The sequence below is a fragment of the Echiichthys vipera genome (assembly GCF_963691815.1).
Source record: "Echiichthys vipera genome assembly, chromosome: 8".
Lineage (NCBI taxonomy): Eukaryota > Metazoa > Chordata > Actinopteri > Perciformes > Trachinidae > Echiichthys > Echiichthys vipera.
In genome coordinates, this window is record NC_139833.1 from 31,893,528 (window position 1) to 31,912,804 (window position 19,277).

A 19,277-nucleotide genomic window follows, 5' to 3' on the forward strand; every position below is an offset into this window, starting at 1 on the left:
GCATCTGTCTCCAGGGCTTTTCTCTTTTTAATCCTCGCTTTTTCTGCGCCACCCTTGCTCTTTTTATTTTCCATTTTGGGTTATTATTTTCCTTGTACATCTGTGGTTCGAGCTAGGCAAACATCACTGAAGTATGCGGACTAGTGCACGACACGTACGTTACATCAGGCTGCGTCTGCGTCTGTGTCTTGTTGGTGGGCGTGCCCTTAACCTGCGTCTGCGTCCCAGTTTCATTGGCATGATCAAACAGACCGCCAGCTCCCTGATATGACCAGCGACAGCGGTAACAGCATACACGTGATCCCCACTCCACTCAGTGCCATGACTGAACACCGGCACAAAATAAATAAAAATAATAATTGAACACCGGCCCTTACGGCCCAAAAGTCAGACCGGCCCACCGGGAATTGTCCCGGTCCTCCCGATTAGCCACTCCGGGCCTGCCTTGAATTCCAGTCAAGACGGGCTTTCATTGACTCCGATGTGACTAAGGAGCAGGACAGGCCTGTAAAGATCCTTGAGGCGTATCCCTGCTTTGGAGAATTGGACCATGTAAGCAAATGTATTCATTGTATGCAGCCCTGCTTCCTAAGCCAAAACTAAAACATTACAACAAGAACAACAACGTATTACATTTATATAGCACTTTTCTCTACACTCAAAGCGCTTCACAGGGAAGGGTGAACCTCCCTAAGGTTAATGTTTAGCTCTGTTAGATTTGAATTGTAATGTACATTTTAATAACATCTCTTCTGTCTTGTCTGCCTGTGTGTTAGCTAATGGATGAACTCCGGCGGACCCTTGACAAAGGGAACTCCCACTTCCTACGTGACCTAAATACCCGGCTGGCGACCTTTTTTGAGAGGGCACAGTTTTATGGAGTTTCCAAAAAGATCATGAGGCCTCCACTGTTGGACAAAGGTATTTACAGAACATAACAATTGAGAATCCCACAGAAGTATTAATGTGTATTTAATAACTAGCTGCAAGTAAACATTTTTTTTTAACAGTAAAGCAGTCAATCGCTCTGATGAAGGCATTGCCAAGCTTATTTCCATCACCTGTGGCACCACCCAAGAAGTTGGGACATGCAAGTGAGGCTTTGCTTCACATCCTTGAGGTAAGAAAATTTGCATAAGAATTCACATTACTTTACCATACAAAGGAAAAAGCATTGTGGTATTTATTTTTCTTTTTGTGTGTCTCAGCCTACAGAAGACCCCAACACCTTTCTACGAGCAAGACCACTCTCCAGCCCAGTCGTAGTTGTCTGCGAAACAACCTGCATACTGGCTATTGGAACCACGCCTGTGTTGACTTTCCCAAAGGAGGATATCGATGCTAGCGTAACATATATAATGGCATGCTATTACATCTTTCACCTTACATATCCAAAGTGTGTTGCCACACTCATGTCTGTGCTGCAGACCGAGGTTCTCCTGGATGCCATCCACGACCAGGACATGACTTCCTCTTATAGAAAGGCTATGGGTGAGTGGAGGAAATTCTTAGCTTAGAGTGGAAATGAGTGGATAATCTTGTTTCAGATTTTGAGGTTGTTGCTTTTTTTTATTTTTCCTTAAATGTTTTTTATTTTTATTTCTTTAAATGTTTTCTACTTTTTACTTTGCTCTTAAGTTCAGCTGCACAACCTTTCCAAAAGAGTATCTGGATGTTTAGCACAATGTAAAATGGCATGCATTGTATCTTTCACGTTAGATCTTGTCTACACAAGTTCTCTTGGATCCTATCCACAACCAGGACATGACTTCCTATATAGATGTTTTTTATTTTTTTATTTGCTCTTTTAAAATCTTTATTGAAGTTCATGCACCAAGCTGGAGTGTGTTAATGGAGAAATTTGAGTTTTCACATAGATCTCCATTTTAAGTCACAGTACTGTCAATATGAAAAAAATGGTTTGGTTTTACCTAGCTTGAGTTGCATCAGCCGGCAGCTAACACAGACAGGCAGCTACAGTCCTAAACTCTGGGGGCATGTGCATGGAGGCTGCCATGCCCCCAGAGTGAAGAGCTGTAGCTGCCTGTCTATGTTAGCTGCTGGCTGTAATAACTCTTGATGGGTAAAACCGGATGTTTTTGGGGGCGTTCATGCACCAAGCTGGAGTGTGTTAATGGAGAAATTTGAGTTTTCACATAGATCTCCATTTTAAGTCACAGTACTGTCAATATGAAAAAAATGGTTTGGTTTTACCTAGCTTGAGTTGCATCAGCCGGCAGCTAACACAGACAGGCAGCTACAGTCCTAAACTCTGGGGGCATGTGCATGGAGGCTGCCATGCCCCCAGAGTGAAGAGCTGTAGCTGCCTGTCTATGTTAGCTGCTGGCTGTAATAACTCTTGATGGGTAAAACCGGATGTTTTTGGGGGCGTTCATGCACCAAGCTGGAGTGTGTTAATGGAGAAATTTGAGTTTTCACATAGATCTCCATTTTAAGTCACAGTACTGTCAATATGAAAAAAATGGTTTGGTTTTACCTAGCTTGAGTTGCATCAGCCGGCAGCTAACACAGACAGGCAGCTACAGTCCTAAACTCTGGGGGCATGTGCATGGAGGCTGCCATGCCCCCAGAGTGAAGAGCTGTAGCTGCCTGTCTATGTTAGCTGCTGGCTGTAATAACTCTTGATGGGTAAAACCGGATGTTTTTGGGGGCGTTCATGCACCAAGCTGGAGTGTGTTAATGGAGAAATTTGAGTTTTCACATAGATCTCCATTTTAAGTCACAGTACTGTCAATATGAAAAAAATGGTTTGGTTTTACCTAGCTTGAGTTGCATCAGCCGGCAGCTAACACAGACAGGCAGCTACAGTCCTAAACTCTGGGGGCATGTGCATGGAGGCTGCCATGCCCCCAGAGTGAAGAGCTGTAGCTGCCTGTCTATGTTAGCTGCTGGCTGTAATAACTCTTGGTGGGTAAAACCGGATGTTTATGGGGGCTTTCATACTGACCGTACGGAGAACCATATGAAAACTCGTCAGATTTTTCCTGTAATAGCAAGTTCAGGCTTTTACTGTTTCTACTTTAAAGGAAATGTTGTACTTGAAAAGCAAATGTTGTACTTATAAAGCAATAAAGACATTGAAGATAATTGAGATTCATGTATTTCTTTAACAACCCTGACAAATGTTTTTTTCAGTGTATTCAGGGAATTTACCCTTATTTCAAGAATTTAACAGTAGCATTGGATACTAAATTTAAGTGTTTTTTCCCCACATACTAGAATAAATCATTCTTAATTGTTCTCATTATCTAGGCAAATCTTCTTGATTTCAGTCTATGTTGCCTAACATAAACCCTTGTTTTGGGCTGATAGTACTAGCATATGCTAAATATAAGCATATTTTCCTATATATCAAGTAAATTATTCTTAAATTTTATTTACTTATCTAGACAAATGTACTTGTTTGAAGTTTGATTGTGCTGATTTTAAGATATATTTACTTGCATGAAACCTTATTTGAAGATGATTGCACTAGCATATGCTGATTTTAAGCACATTGTCCTACATATTGAGAAACAAATTCTTAAAATATATAAATTCAAATCTACTTGTTTTTAGTGTAAATGCACTAGTTTTAAGAAATCCCTGGGTTTTTAAGGCTAGATATATTCACTTGTTTTTTTAAAATCTTGTCAAGTCAAATCTTCCTGTTCTGTTGGCAGATAATTTTGCTTATTTCAAGCAATATATTCCTCATTTTATTACTTTTTTTTCTTATTTTTTAAAGCTGACTTTTTGCAGTGTACCACCTTAAAACATGTAAGTAACATTAGCCTAGCTACCTGCATGTTCCGACAGTCTCCTTGCTGATCTGTTCTGAAAGATTCAGAATTAGAAGCTGAAATAATTTGCTGGTGTCATTAACAGGCGGCAGACTTATAGCTCATGGCTGTGTGAACTTGTAGAATAATGGTTATTAATTATGTTGAATTATATTATTCAGTTGCTCAGGCTAAAGTTGGGGGGGGGGGTATATATGTTGATTAGTCGACTAATCGCACTTAATGACGACCACTGGTCGACAAAGAAAATCCTTGGGGTGTGTGCGTGTGTGTGTGTGTGTGCATATTGTGTGTCCATATTAGTTTGATATAATTGCTAGATGTATGACAAGATAATTGCATGTCTGGATGTGTCTTTGAATGAGGAAGTGTGGGTGTGTGTACATGTGTGCAGGTGTGTACATGTGTGCATTTGTGTATTTATGTCCAGCCAGTAAAATTGCAAGATTTACAACTTAATATTACATGCATGTATGTGCGTAAGTGTGTGTGCATTTATTCATTGTAATTACAAGGTTTGAGACAAACCATGTGTGCTGGTGTCTATGGCAGAAACACACTTAATTAGACACACACAGTGAGTCATCATCCCTACCTAATTTCTTCTTCAGTGTGTGTGTTTGTGTGTGTGTGTGTGTGTGTGTGTGTGTGTGTGTGTGTGTGCAGGCACGCATGATTGTCTTAGTATGCAAATGTTTATTCTATAATGTTTCAGATTTATGCGGCAAAAGTGTGTGCATGTGCTGTTATGCACTTTAGCCATTATGTGTGTGTGTGTGTGTGTGTGTGTGTGTGTGTGTGTGTGTTTACCTTGTCCCTCTGTGCATGACTGCCTGCTGTCTGATTTTGTCTCCTTTATTTACTTCCTATCCAGCTTATTTACTAGTCAGTCATATATCCACCCAGCCCACGTTTACACTGACCTAAATAGGCACATTATCTGTGTGTGTGTGTGTGTGTGTGTATGTGTGTGTGTGTGTGTTGCAGCTCAGTGTCAATAGCTGTATTGAAGCTGCTGTCATTGTGAAGCAGCCTTCACACTAATGCATCAACACTGAAAAAAGGAGACTGGCCAACTCTTGGATTTATGTAAGCATCTTGGGTGCGTTTAACACAATTGCCTCATGTTTTAAAGTTAAACATAACTATATAGTGTAGAAACTACATAATATGCAGAGTGGGTACACGAATGTGTTCGGAACGTGTTGAGATAAAGTAAATCAATAAAGTTGCAATGTTAATTATCGCGATGCCTCACGCGATCTGGGATGGCGGGCTTCGCAGGTTGAAGAAAGCAACGCAACGTCATATTCAAGTGCTACTCCACGCCATTATTCGGTCGGTAAGTTTTGATTTTCTAATTAAATATTGTCAAAATCTCAGCCAAATGTAGTTTAATGTCTTGAGAGTCACTACCTAACGTTAACGTTAAATATGTGCCGTGAGCTTATTTGCTCGCGCTTATTTATCACCATGTTTCATTTGAATTAGTTTTTCGAGCTGAGCCGTTCATGTTACAGTCAACCTAACTTTGCGACGCTACTTTATTCTTAAGTTTGAATTGGTTTGCCAACTGACTGTTCAGTTACATTGTGTGTTAACTGTACCGTGACTGTAACGTTAGCATCAGTGAGATTAGGGCATCGAGCAGCCTCTGCTAATGTCATCAGCGGCATTAAGCTAGCGAGCAGAAGTAGAGGAAATTCAAACTAAAAAGGACACATTAACTGGTGTGCGTCGGCTCTGCCTGAATAGTGGTGGCAATAATCATGTAGGGATGGCCTGCCGCTGCCTAACTTTCATAATGAAAACTCTGTTCTCATCAGAGAAGTCAATATTCACATTCATTATTTGATATACCGTATTGACCCGAATATAGGACGATGAAAATTATGTGAAAAAGTGGGGTCGTCTTATAATCGAGGATGTCCTATATTCGGGTCAATACGGTATTACCATGGTTTATGCAGTGTACCTAAATAGAGTTGCCTATGAGTGTACATCTAATGTGTGTTTATTGAAATACAGTTTTGTCATGCCTAGATTATTTGTTTACTGTTTTGCTGCAGAGTGACAGACAAACTCAAGATCGCATATCATCCTGAGTCAGCTGATGGATCATGGGCTCAAGTTTTTGTGGTGAGACAAGGATGTTGTATTTGCTCTTGTAGTTACTGCAATTATTATTATTGTTATTCATTCTTAGTATAACTATCATTTATCTAACCTTTTGCAATCAGTTGATGTGAACCCAACACTGAACAAGCAGTGCGTGTTCTTGCGAGAAGTCTGAGGAAAACAACTTGGACTTTTGTCTGTGTGTATTCAAAATGTGACCTGCTTGAACTGGTTTTCCAGGATCTCCAACTCTACCTTAAATCCGTCTTTGTTTCCATTTCCACAGTGAATGGTGCTATGTTCCAGTGATGGAGTAAATGTGGCAATGCAAGACCTGCCCTTCAGTTTTTCCAAGTAGGTCCCATATTCTGAAGCACTATCGAGTCAGTCATAGACATTATGGTAATAACAATCGTATTCCATGTGTGCATGCAAGCTGCCCATGCACTTTTAGAACGTGGAATGCATTATTAATTCATTTGAATAGGTGTCATGATATTAAAACTAGTAGTCATCAGTCAGAGAAATTAACATTTAGTTGCCATTTGTGTCCTTGTAAGGATCTCGTGGCTGAGAGGGAATACTGGACTCACATTAAGGCACATTTAAAGAAAAATGAGGTTGTGACGTGTATGTTCTTGGATTGCAAATTTCAGACAAACATACTAGGATCTTTTAAGTCCCACAAGAGCAGAAAACACAGGTCCTTTTCCTCAAAAGAGTTTAAACCAGGAATTGTAGCATCAGCAACCCTTGCTCCTCCAGAATCTGCTTCAAATACATCTGATGATGACATTGGTGAGGATGCTCAACCCGGTAGCTGTACAGGTGCTCTAAATGACCTCCCAGATGTAATCGAGCACAGTTTGGCAGCAGCTTTGTTAAAATTAGAACATTTTTCCCATGTACCAAGCAGAGCAATCAATGATTTTTTAGTGGAACTTCACCACGTGACTGGCTGTCTCTCAAAATCTCATGCTGAAGGTATTGTAGTTGACATTTTTCAGAAGCACAAGCTCCAGGTTGACAGAGCTACCATAGATGAAATAATCTCCTCTCTGTGCTCAGCAAATCCTCTAAATAAGGCCATAGAGAAGAATGGACCTTTGAGTTCTGCATATCAACGTAAGCAATATTACAAGGCAAAATTTAATGTTGTTGAACCACTTGAATATATTTTGGATGCAAAATCTGTGGACTGTGCCGTTTATATAAAAATAATTTTATGTTCCAGATAAACACAGAATTTAAGCGCATCACAACCATGCCTCTACAATCAAGGTTTCTGTCGCAGCTTGACCTGCTTTCTGAGCGTCTACTGAGAGTGTTTGCCAAGCAATCGGGGGAGCGTGGCAAAAAGCTGAAAGACGTAGCTGCCATGATGACAGTAATATTTTTTAACTCTAGATTGTTTAGCTCTAAAGTGTTTATGCATTGCATTAGTCAGAAAATATTTATATGCATCCATTTCCAAGCTCAACTCCCTTTACCTGTGAGTGCTGTCTATCTATCATCTCTGGAGATGATATAAAGGTCAGGTCCAAAAGGCTGGTTCTAATGTTTTGTAGATATTTGTGTCACATGCTGTTTAAAAAAGTCAAAGAGTTTTTGTCTTTGATTACTTTCTTCTGTGTTTTTTAGTTCAAATATCTCTATTTTCTTTGTTATAATTCTTAAGGATGACGTTGATGCTGGAAGGGAGTCCCTCATTAAAGGACTCTGCATCTATCTGAATGAGAATCCCGACGTCTTGGTGCAGGAGTACATGGTGAGTGTTTTGTGAGTAGATTGTGGCTTTGCTACATTTTAAAGTTAACCCTATGATCCTACTTGGACTGTTTAGGTCCATTTGCCTTCTTTCGCAGAATTGGGACCAGGATACAACCCTGGACTAAGTCCAGGTTAATAAGTCATCCAGGAACATGAAAAAAACTTCCAGAAAAATTCCAGAGAACTTCTTTCTCTTAGAAATTGAATATGAATTGCAGCATAGCAAGACAATCTGTAGTAATCTGCTATGCTGTTTACATGGGTTTGAATAAACTATAGCATTAGAATTGCTGCATTCACAAGCGATCATGTATTTATTTGTTTTTTAAAAAGAAATGTTTTATCTGTAACCAGGACATGACTGAGGCCACTGCACTGAGTGCCATCGAGAAAACGACAGTGGGAATCTACGTCACCAGAGAAACGCCAGGCGATGGCTTTTCTGATGTTGGCATCATCATCGAGGGTGTGGTGGTTCTTCAAGATCTGGATAATGTGGCCCTCGCAACAGCCTTGCTGTTTGGACTTTTTTACTCATTGAATCTGAGGTATCCGCCACAGCTCCGCTACACTTTCGAAGTGATTCAAAAGGTGGTAATGCCTCTACAATCAAGGTTTAGGTTAGATGGGTTTTAGCCTAATGTGTAATGTAAGAAACTTTAACATTGTGTTGATTATTTCAAGGTCAACTGCTGTTCCAATTGCTACAACAATATTACATTAGATATTGACAGTTCTTTAATCTTATGTAGAGGGTGAATTCATTGCCGGACTGAAGGCAGTACAACAGTTTTTGAAATATTTACCTAATTGTTAATTGTATAAGTGTCACTTAAACCTTAAGTCTTGATTGATAACCGTATTTTTTTTTTTTTTTTCATACATGGCATCTTTCAGATTATTGAAGACAAAACATGGGGGTTTATTTTATTGCACTCTTTGTACTCGGTTCTGTAGATTACAGTTACATATTTTAAAGGCAGTTGTTTCAAAATTAATGTATATTTGCTGTACACTTGTTGTATATTTCATAGCTGCAGTTATAAAACATTTTATTCATAAAACCTTAACTGCCATGTGGATGGGACAAATTTTTTTCCCATCTTACTCTCTACTTAAAGTTCTCTGATTGGCAGCGTTCTTCAATTTTAATTCCGAGTTCTCTTTACTAGTTAAGAGATGGAGAACTGCACACAGTCTAAATCCCACCAGGTCCGTGTGAAATGGGATATTTCAAGAATTTTAAGTACTGTTTTGAACCAAGATGTCACAATGAGGTCTGTTTTATCCTATGACTCTTGAATAAAGGTTTTGACATGCAACTGTACATTTTTTATTTTACTTGGGGTAAAAATGGGCAATTGTAATGATTAAGAGAGATAATAGAAAGGTATCAGACATTAAAATAAATTATTGCTGGAATGGCAAAGGTAACTAACATTTTTGCATTTCAAATTGTTTAATTACAATTGTTATTTAATTTTGTATTATTTAATTACTTGTTCACTGTTGATTTGTATTACAGTGGAATAGTAATACCAGTTCAATTCTTTACCTACGCACTGCAGTGAAATTAAACATTTTATTTTGAAAGGTTACTAGTGGTTACAGGCAACCATCTTCAGAGAACAATGCAAACAATCTGTTTTAAGGCCTCCATTGTAAAAATGTGTAATTGACAATAGAATATAATACTAACATGTAATATGAAAATAACGTGTAGTATTTAAGTGACCAAATAGTATTGGGGTAATGTTTATTGAATAGTGTTGAAATAATGTGATAAAATTATGAAGGATTAAAATGTTCCAAGAGCTCAAATTACTATATCAAAACATGTTTCAATCACACTATATCAACACAAAATACACAGGTTTATTGGACATAAATAACTTGTGTTAATTTAACGCAATTGTTTAAATTGCTGCCAAAGCAAAACATCTGTGTGCAACCAATGTCCACTATTTAATTAAGTTAATCCAACATGTTCTTTTTTTCAGTGAATCTCCACTCCCTAAATTCCTCTGATTCCTCAGATAGCAGCTAAAAACAAAAGTAAGAGAAGGGCTTGTCAACCATCCAGAGAGTACAAGAACCGAAGCTTTTTTTGTTAATGACTTATTGACTTTTTCAGTAGTCACTTTTCACACAACCCACAGTATTAGTTTGTCCTATTATCCAGATACAGCAAGGGCTAGGGGATTTGCATATTGGTGAGCTGAAATTGTGTCTGGTTGTATTCTGAATATGTGGCATTTGGTAGTCCTTACATTTGAAGCAGTTTCATAATAAGGACACCATACAAGTTCTGAATTATGTATTTGAAAACTTATTTTTCCAGGTACATGGATTGCTAGAATGGTTAAACATCATAGAAATGACTATTACCCAAGCAATTAAGTGTTACACCTATGCAAAGCTGGGGGCAAACATTTTAAACTTTTTTTTCTTTTAAATGGTTAAAAGTTATGCAGCAGAGGCTGGGAAAAGTCCCTTGTATTGATTATGCTCCATAATGACTGGAGCCTACATTTACCCTAATGCAACATCGTAACGTCTTGCATTAAAGACTCCCTGTCTGCTTAAAGTGAAATTACAGCGTAAAATCATCCCATGGTAATTTTTCGGCAAATACAGTCATCATACAAGCCATTGAGACCATTTTCTTCATGTAACAACTATTAACAGAGATATCCAGGAGAGTCGCTAACAGTCGTTAACAGCTGAATGCGGCTAACACTGATTAGCTCGGGGAAGCACGGTGAACGCATTAAAGGGTCTTTTTTAACCACTAATACTGCTCAAAATAACACCAAAGCTCTGAAGTAGCATGATAAGAGTCCCCACACATAAAATAAAGCACCAATGGGCTCCTTCCTTTTGGATTGACTTTGGAAATCGACTTGAATGGACTTTACTATGAGAGGTGCTGGTACCGGGGCCAGTAGGTAAATCTTTCAAAACACTCTTAATAAACTCCGGGTTCACTAACTACTTTGTTGGTTCTACCTTTTATGTGTAGGGACTGATATTTTGCTACAGCAGAGGTTTGGTCGTATTTTGAGCAGTATTAGTGGTTAAAAAATGCCTTCACCGTGCTGCCCCGAGCTAATCAGTGTTAGCCGCATTCGGCTGTTAGCCACTGTTAGTGAATTTCCGGGATAGCTATTAATAGTTGTTACACAAATAAAATTGTCTTGATGGCTTAATTGATGGGTGTATTTGCTGAAAAAGACCCTGGGATGATTCTACACCAGAACTTCACTTCAACAATCTCGTTTTTCCATTTACACTGTCCCAGTGAGTAACACAGTTCTTTCTGTTGTCTCTCCCATGCTTATTACTTCGGACCGATGCTGAACCAACAGGATGACGATGGACAACACAAAATGATTTACAATCATCTCCGCCGTCTCCTCTGCTTGACAAGGACACATCTTTTTCATTGTATGTTCATTTTTGTTTCTCTGAACAGCCAGCCAGCCAGACTGGCTATCTGTTCTGATTCAGTTGTTGATATGATGGCTAAGGTTACTGAGTTTAAGACTTTATTTTTGTCTCAGCCTGTCGGGGCTGCCTACCTGCTGAGATCCTCTGCTAAGTTGTGGGTGTGTGTATTTATTTTTGTGTGCATTCGCGTGTGTGGCGTGCACATGTGTGTCTGTACCTCAGTCGTGTGGGAGTATGTGTGGGCAGAGCATTAAAGCTGACAGTGAGCAGGCAACCTGAGGACATATTTATGAGGTTTCTCACTGTTGACGCTAACCAGTGAAAATTAACCTGATGCTCTATCAGCACCTTGGGCTGCAAAACACACAGAGACAACATTTTCAACATTTCTTTCTCATCTGAGAAATGCACTGATAATTCTGTCATGGAGGAACATGCACATAAAAAATGTGAAGAGGGCTAGGTCAGACTGTGCCATCATAGCTGCCAGTTGATATCATCATGACAGAGAGATCATCCATCTTTTTGGATGTAGATCCATGTAAGCCTTATTATGTATTAGCTCAAGGCTTCATAAAGTGCAGAGTGAGGCCATAAACTCAGCACCACTGTGGCTTTAACTCACTGTCAAGGATGTTCAACTTATTTCCTCCTAATTTGATGTTCATGTATATTAGAATGATGAATAAATGATAAATTAATATGTATTAAAAAGTGACGTTTTTGAATATTAACTGACAAAGGTCCTTTATATTTGAGACTAAAAACACAAATCAAATGTGTGTTCGTCCTTGTGGGAATATAGCAGACAGAGAGTTTTTGAGATTTGATCCATGGAAAAAAATAACAGCACCACAATAACAGCTCTTTGACAACAAATCTTCATGATGAGATAATGAGGCGATAACTATTAGAATGTATTTCTGAGCAGAGGCAGAGAGGGGAAAAGACAGATTACACCTACTGGTTAGACACCAGTGAAAATGCTGCAAAAGACTAAGTAAAAGGTTTGGCCTGTGCAACATTTTACCTTTAACCATTAAACTGAAATGATCCTGCTCTTATAATTGACCTCGGCCTCAATGTTAGGACAACTATTTTTTAACTCTGCCCAGAAAGGCTTATTCAATTGGACTAGAGATCAATGCTCATCATGGTGCATTTCAAACACTGCTGATTGCAATTTCAGCTGAAAAGAGTGCAGGTACTAGACTGGCCTGCTGCAATCCACACCTTTCTCCCATTGGAAATGTGTAGACCATTATGAAGCACAAAATACAAAAACTGGCCTGTTGAGCGACTTAAGTTGTACATCAAGCAAGAATAGGAAAGAATTCCACCTACAAAGCTTCAACAATGAGTGTCCTTAGTTCCCAAACACTTATTGAGTGTTAAAAGGAAAGGTGATGTAACAGTGGTAAACATGCCCCTGTCCCAGCTTTTTTGGAATGTGTTGCAGGCATCAAATTCAAAATGAGTGAATATTTGTCAGTTTGAACATCAAATATGAAAAATGAGCATAACACCATCATCTAGTGTCTCAGGATAGTAGTCACAACAACAAAAAATAATTCCATCAGTCGGGTTGCCAGGTTCAGGTTCAGGTTGTCAAGTGATGTATTATACAGGGTAACGACTAATTTGGACTTATCAATTAATTTGACAACAGTATTTAACATTAGCCAATCTTCAACTGGAAGTCTTTCTTTGAGTGGTGTGTTATCGATTAGCTAGCCAGCGCTGAACTCAAAATGATTCCTTGTTTCAGGAGCCCGATCGGCAGCTTACTGTAGCTAACTTATGGTAAAGTAACTAAAGTAAAGTAAAACGCAGTAACTTTTCTGCCATATAGCATGACTGCATCTCCCAGAGGCATACACAATTCACTTCCTGCCCAGAACACACACACACACATACACACACACACACACACACACACACACACACACACACACACACACACACACACACACACACACACACACAGAAGAACAGTAGTGATGCACTGTCTGGACTGCAGTAAGGAGACAGCCTGAAGGTCTCTCTCTACTTCGCCTCTCCCTCTTTCTGTCACTGCTTTCTCTCTCTCTCTCTCTCTCTCTCTCTCTCTCTCTCTCTCTCTCTCTCTCTCTCTCTCTCTCTCTCTCTCTCCATTCAAGTCGATTACCAAAGTCAATCCAAAAGGAAGGAGCCCATTGGTGCTTCGTTATCGGTGTAAGGACTCTTCTCATGCTGCTGCAGAGGTTTGGTGTTATTTTGAGCAGTATTAGTGGTTAAAAAAGTTGTTTCAATGCGTTCACCGTGCTGCCCCGAGCTAATCAGCGTTAGCCGCATTCGGCTGTTTACGACTCTCCGGGATATCTCCATTAATAGTTGTTACACGAAAAAAAATTTCATGGCTTTTTGATGGGTGGTATTTGATTTTATGCCGGAATTTCACTTTAAATGCCACCTGGAGCTTTTTTACTTTTGCTTTGCTATAACTGCACCTCAAGTAGGCAGTTTACAGTATGATATAGTACAGTAGGCTCTAAAAAATGTTTTAATATCATCTGTATGCATATGGAATTTATGGTTACAGTACTGGCACTACGTATCATCATCATCACATATATCCCTGATCATGGGACCAAAATATCTGATTTGTTCACCACATTTAACCCTTGGTTATGCCATAAAGAGAAGATGATGCTGCTTCTGATCCTCCTAGGTTTTTAGCAATGATGACAACACTTGGCCCAGGTGATCCATGGCATGCTTAGGCCTAATAGCTTCGGGCACACTTCAGAACACACCAGAGGTCTTAATTATGGTTAACGCGCCCTCCTGGGACAATGAACATTTTTTTACAAGGCTATATGCAAAAATCCTTCAACCTGGTGCAGGATGTGACTCTTTACATATCTTCTCCCACACAGGTTACACTATCCAAATCAGCACACACAGTAAAACATATGCATCACAGTTGGGAATTTCAGATCCTTGGAGGTTTAGAAATCCCCATGTTAAAGCTTTCTCCTTTTTTCCTCATGTACACCACACATTTTCTTGAATTTAATTATTTTTACTCGATAACGATCTCCTTGACTGTTTGAATGCATGTAATACCACTCAATAGTCACTTCTTCTTATCTTACCACAGTTGACATTAGTTTTTGACAGGATACAATTCCACATTCACCATAGAAGTTCAGCTCACACTTACTGTTGGAATGCAATCCCATTGCTGCAGCGACTTCCATTTCCTTAGACTGTTTAGCGTATCCTCAGATTGATATAAATATCTCTAGGGAACTCAGTAGAACCAGCTCTCGTTTGGAGGTGCATTAAGCGATCAAGTCGATGCCAAACAGGAAATCTCTTGGTCCCCATTGGTTTTACAGTTGAGCTCTTTAAGGCGTACTCAATGCTATTAGCTCCCATCCTTGTGAAAATGTTCAATGACTCCTCTACTGAAGGCAGACTGCCAGCGACCTTGTATGAGGCATGTATTTCATGGCTCCTGAAGAAAGACAGGGATCCTACTTCCTGTGACAGCTACAGACCGGTCTCACTTTTAAACGTAGATAGTAAGATCCCACATTAGGGAGACATCCATTCTTCAATACCAGGAGGCTGCTCAACATCATATTCTCACCTGGGTCAGACACTCCTGAGGTCTTAGTGGCGCTAAATGCGGAGAAAGCCTTTGACCGGGTAGAGTGGGGCTTTCTATTCTTCATTTTGGAGAAATTTGGCTTTGATTCTAAATTTATTTCTTGGGTTAAGCTTCTGTATGTAACCCCCTCTGCATCTGTAAACGATGTCCATTCAGCACATTTCCCTCTCAAAGGTGGGACCTGGCAGGACTGTCTGCTCTCTCCCTTGTTGTTCAACATAGCCATCGAGCCATTACCCATCTGGCTTAGAAACCAGAATGAGTTTGAAGGTAGTACTCATTTCTGTCTAATCCAACAACTTTCCTTATATGCGGACGACCTTCTCTTATTTATTTCAAACCCCACATCCTCACTCCCCCCAGTTTTATCAATTCTTGATCAGTTTGAGCACCTATCAGAGTACAAGTTATTAAAATAAAGTTATTATTATAAGTTGAATATTCAGAAAAGTGAGTTATTTTTTGTAAACAACTTGGCAAGATCATTCCCACAATCCATATTCAACTTTAAAACAGCTGATAAGAGTTTCAAATAATTTGGGGTGTTTATCACAAGCTCCTTCAGGGACCTATTTCAATAGAACTTCCAGCCGCTATTAGATAAATGCAAGTCAGTCTTGTCTAGATGGGCCGGCCTCCACCTGTCCCTTGCAGGCCGGGTTAATCTTATTAAGAAGGTAATTTTACAAAAGTTTCTGTATCTTTTTCAGCATCTCGCAATTTGTCTGAACAAATTGTTTTTTTACTAATCTAGACCAACAACTTAACGCCTTTTTTTGGCAGAATATACCATCCCTTGTTAAAAAACGTATTCTTCTAGGGTCTAGTACTCCCTAATTTCTGCCACTACTCCTGGGCCTGCACAGTAATAAACTTTTATATTGGCTCCACAGAGAAATTGCAGGTGTCTTCCCACCCTGGGCTCATACCAAGCAAAGGGCATCGATCCTTGCCCCAGTTTTGAATAACTACGCGTTTCTCCCTTCCTGCACCGACCCTACATTCTGCATATGGTCAGATAAGGGCCTCAAAACGCTTAATGACCTGTATGACGAAGGTGTTTTTGTGTCCTTTGCATCTATGTCTAACAAATACAGCTTGCCTAATAGCCAATTTTTTCGTCACCTTCAAATGAGACATTTTATCCAAAATAATTTCCCACATCTTCCGAACCGCCCCCCTGAAGTTGAGATGGACCAATTCCTGGCTCTTAACGTACAACACAAACGACTGGTATCTGTCATTTATAATAAGATTGCTCTTCTGAGCCCAGTCCCCACTGTCTCACCTAAAAATGCATGGGAAAAGGATTTGGGGGTAAACATTACTGATGACCAGTGGAGGGACATTCTAAAACTGGTCATCTTTGTGCCAGGCACGGCCTATAACAGTGGAAGGTGCTCCATAGAGCCCATTTCACCAACGCTAAATTGGCTTAGATATACCCTAGTCACAATGACGCTTGTAACCGTTGTAAGCAGTCCCCAGCCGACCATGTTCTGGACATGCCCAAAGCTTGCTGAATTTTGGTCCGATATATTTCAAACCCTCAAACAGGCTCTTAAAACAAATTTGGAACTAAATCCCCTGACTGCTCTATTTGGGCTTCGTCCGTCTAAAAATCTGTCCATTACTACACAGCGCGTCATGCCCTTTACCACCCTGCTTGCCAGACGTAACATTCTCCTTAAATGGAAACATGTTTCTCTACCCACTCATAATAGTTAGATACTTGAAATTTTACAATGTCTAAGGTTAGAGAAAGTAAGGTTTTCAAAGAGGGGATCTTTGACAGCATTCCATCAAACTTGGACCCACTGCCGGCTCTTAGAAGGGATTTTAACTGCACAGTTGATCCAACCTTAGACAGGAATCACCCAGAGCCACACCCTGCTTCATCCCACAGGTTCACAGCTGATAGAAGAGCATGAGCTGTCTGACCTGTGGAGGGTTTTTAACAGTAATCACAGATAGTACACCTGGAGTCACACAAGGGGAAACCTTTTACCTCTGGCCAGGCTGGACCACCTCTATTGTTTTAAACACCATTTTAATATTTTTAAAAGGTGTTTTATTCAGCCTGTAGGTTTTACTGATCACTGCCTTGTCTCCTGCACAGGGAGCTCTGGTCAGGTCTCGTTTTATGAACATCTCGCAGATGGACGCGTCCTCCTAGTTTTTCTTTGGGCTGGAGCAGAAAAACGGACAAAGGAAGACCATTCATTCTTTACGCACGGGTGGCAGCTTCCTGATCTCTTCTGAGATCAGGAAGTTTGCTGACGGTTTCTACAGAGACCTCTTTAAGAGTGAGTGGACGAATAATCCAGATGTGCACAGCGGCTTCCTCAGTGGTCTCCCTCAGGTCAGTGCTGACCAAAACTCCCAGCTGGCTGCAGAGATGACTCTGCAGGTGCTTCTCACTGCACTGACCAGCATGCACAATGGCAAAGCTCCGGGGATGGACGGCCTTCCTGTTGACTTTTATAAGTCTTTTTGGTCCATTATAGGACAGGAGCTGCTGGAGGTGATAAACCAAAGTCTTCTGACTGGAAGACTCTCTCTGAGCTGCAGGAGGGCCAACATCACCCTGCTGCCGAAGAAGGGAGACCTGCAGGACCTGAAGAACTGGAGGCTGGTCTCGCTGCTGTGCACGGTTCATAAAATCCTGTCCAAAGCTCTAGCCCTGAGACTGAGGGAGGTGATGGCGTCCGTCATCCACCCTGACCAGACTTACTGTGTGCCCAGCAGGCTCATAAGTGATAATGTCACTTTAATTCGGGATGTTTTGGACCTTTATCCCGGTGCATCCTGAGACATTTTAACAGCCTGGGTCTTGATTTTAATTTTTTTTAATGAATGATGGAAAGGTCCTTTCAACATCTCTTCCTGTTTTTTATAACAGTGTTTTTATTGTTTGGAACTTGATTAAAAAAGAGAGGCAGCAGCTGGGGGACCCCCTTCACTGGCTGCTGCAGGAGCCCGTCCCGTACGGGTCGGTGCTGGACCACCCGAACTGGGCAGGACCCTCCCTGACCAGGCTGCTGCAGAATGCAGGTGTCTCCACGCTGGGTCAGGTGGTGGAGCTGGCCGGGCCCCAGCTGGAGGACTCTACTGGGCTGGCTGATAAGCTGGGCCTGAGATCCACCAGGATAATCAAAAAAGTGCTGGACCACTAGAGAAGACACCCTGCTTTTAAAAACATTCCCAGACAGTCTCCCTGGAGGGAGCCTCGATGAAAACTCTATATAAACTATTGGTAAAGACACTGAACAGGAGAAAACTGAATTGACGGACAGACACTCCTTGGAGGACTTTTTTAGGGCTGGACCTGGAATCCAGGCCTCAGTTGAGGTCTCTCTACAAGCCTCCACTGTGCAAGAGACACAGGGACTTACAGTGGACTGGCTGCTCCACAGCATCATGGCGGTAAACTCTTTTGTGGCCATGATAAAGGATTCTGTGGAGGACAAGTGCCCATTCTGTGGACTAAGAGAGACAATTTTCCACTGTTTTTATGAGTGTCACCATCTGTCAGCTCTGTTTCTGTTTTTACAAGTTGTTTTTACCAGTTTTAAAGAGAGTTTTAGTAAGCAGGTTTTTATTAATGGTTTTAGATACACTCGCCAGCACAAACACAAGAGCCAGCTTTTAAACTTTGTTTTAGGGCGGGCTAAGATGGCGGTGTATGTGACCAGGAAGAGAAAGGTGGAGGAAAACCTGCAAGTGGAGTCGCTCCCTGTCTGTGTGAACATGACAAAGGCCAGACTGCTGGTGGATTTTAGTTTTTATAAAACTGCAGGGGACCTGGACTCTTTTAAAGATACATGGTGTTTCCAAAATGTGTTGTGTTGTTTCACAGCTGGAGAACTGTTGTTTCCAAAATACCTCATGTAAAAGTTTTATTTATTTATTTATTTATCAAGGCTGGTTTTAAAAATATATATTTTATTAGGCATTAACTTGTACATTGTGTACGGTTGAAAAATGACTGCCAAATAAAGTAGATTTTTACAAATAAATAAAAAATTCTCTCTCTCTCTCTCTCTCTCTCTTTCTCTCTCCCTCTCTCTCCCCCATTTACACAAATGCACACACACACACACACACACACACACACACACACACACACACACACACACACACACACACACACAGCCTGTCTGTCAACAAACACTTTTACATCGCCTTGAGTCTTTAAGGTGGAGTGTTTTCTTTCCTGTACTTGTACATAAGTTGACATTGTGAATCATATGGGCCACCTTAAATCAAACTACAACTATTCCGTATTTCTCACTTAGAGGAGGAGCAGCGCACCGCTGTATCACTGATCAGCTGATCACCGGCGTTCCAAACCCATTCAGAGTGATACGTCACCTCCGGAGTCTCCTTAATCTCGGGCCTTTTTTTTGTAATGGAAACACGGCAAGTGAATGGCCATTTGAGAGGGCAAGGCCTGAAACTTTCTGGGAGGCCACTCT

The 19,277-nt window shown here is 40.6% G+C and overlaps 1 protein-coding gene across 1 annotated transcript in view; it reads left to right on the forward strand.

Annotated features, from left to right (window-relative positions):
- The window catches only part of LOC310950217 (low-density lipoprotein receptor class A domain-containing protein 4-like), a gene marked incomplete at its 5' end in the record, with an annotated part of 390,135 nt that overhangs the window by 43,650 nt on the left and 327,208 nt on the right, over positions 1 to 19,277 (forward strand). The gene's annotated exons all lie outside the window — the stretch shown is intronic.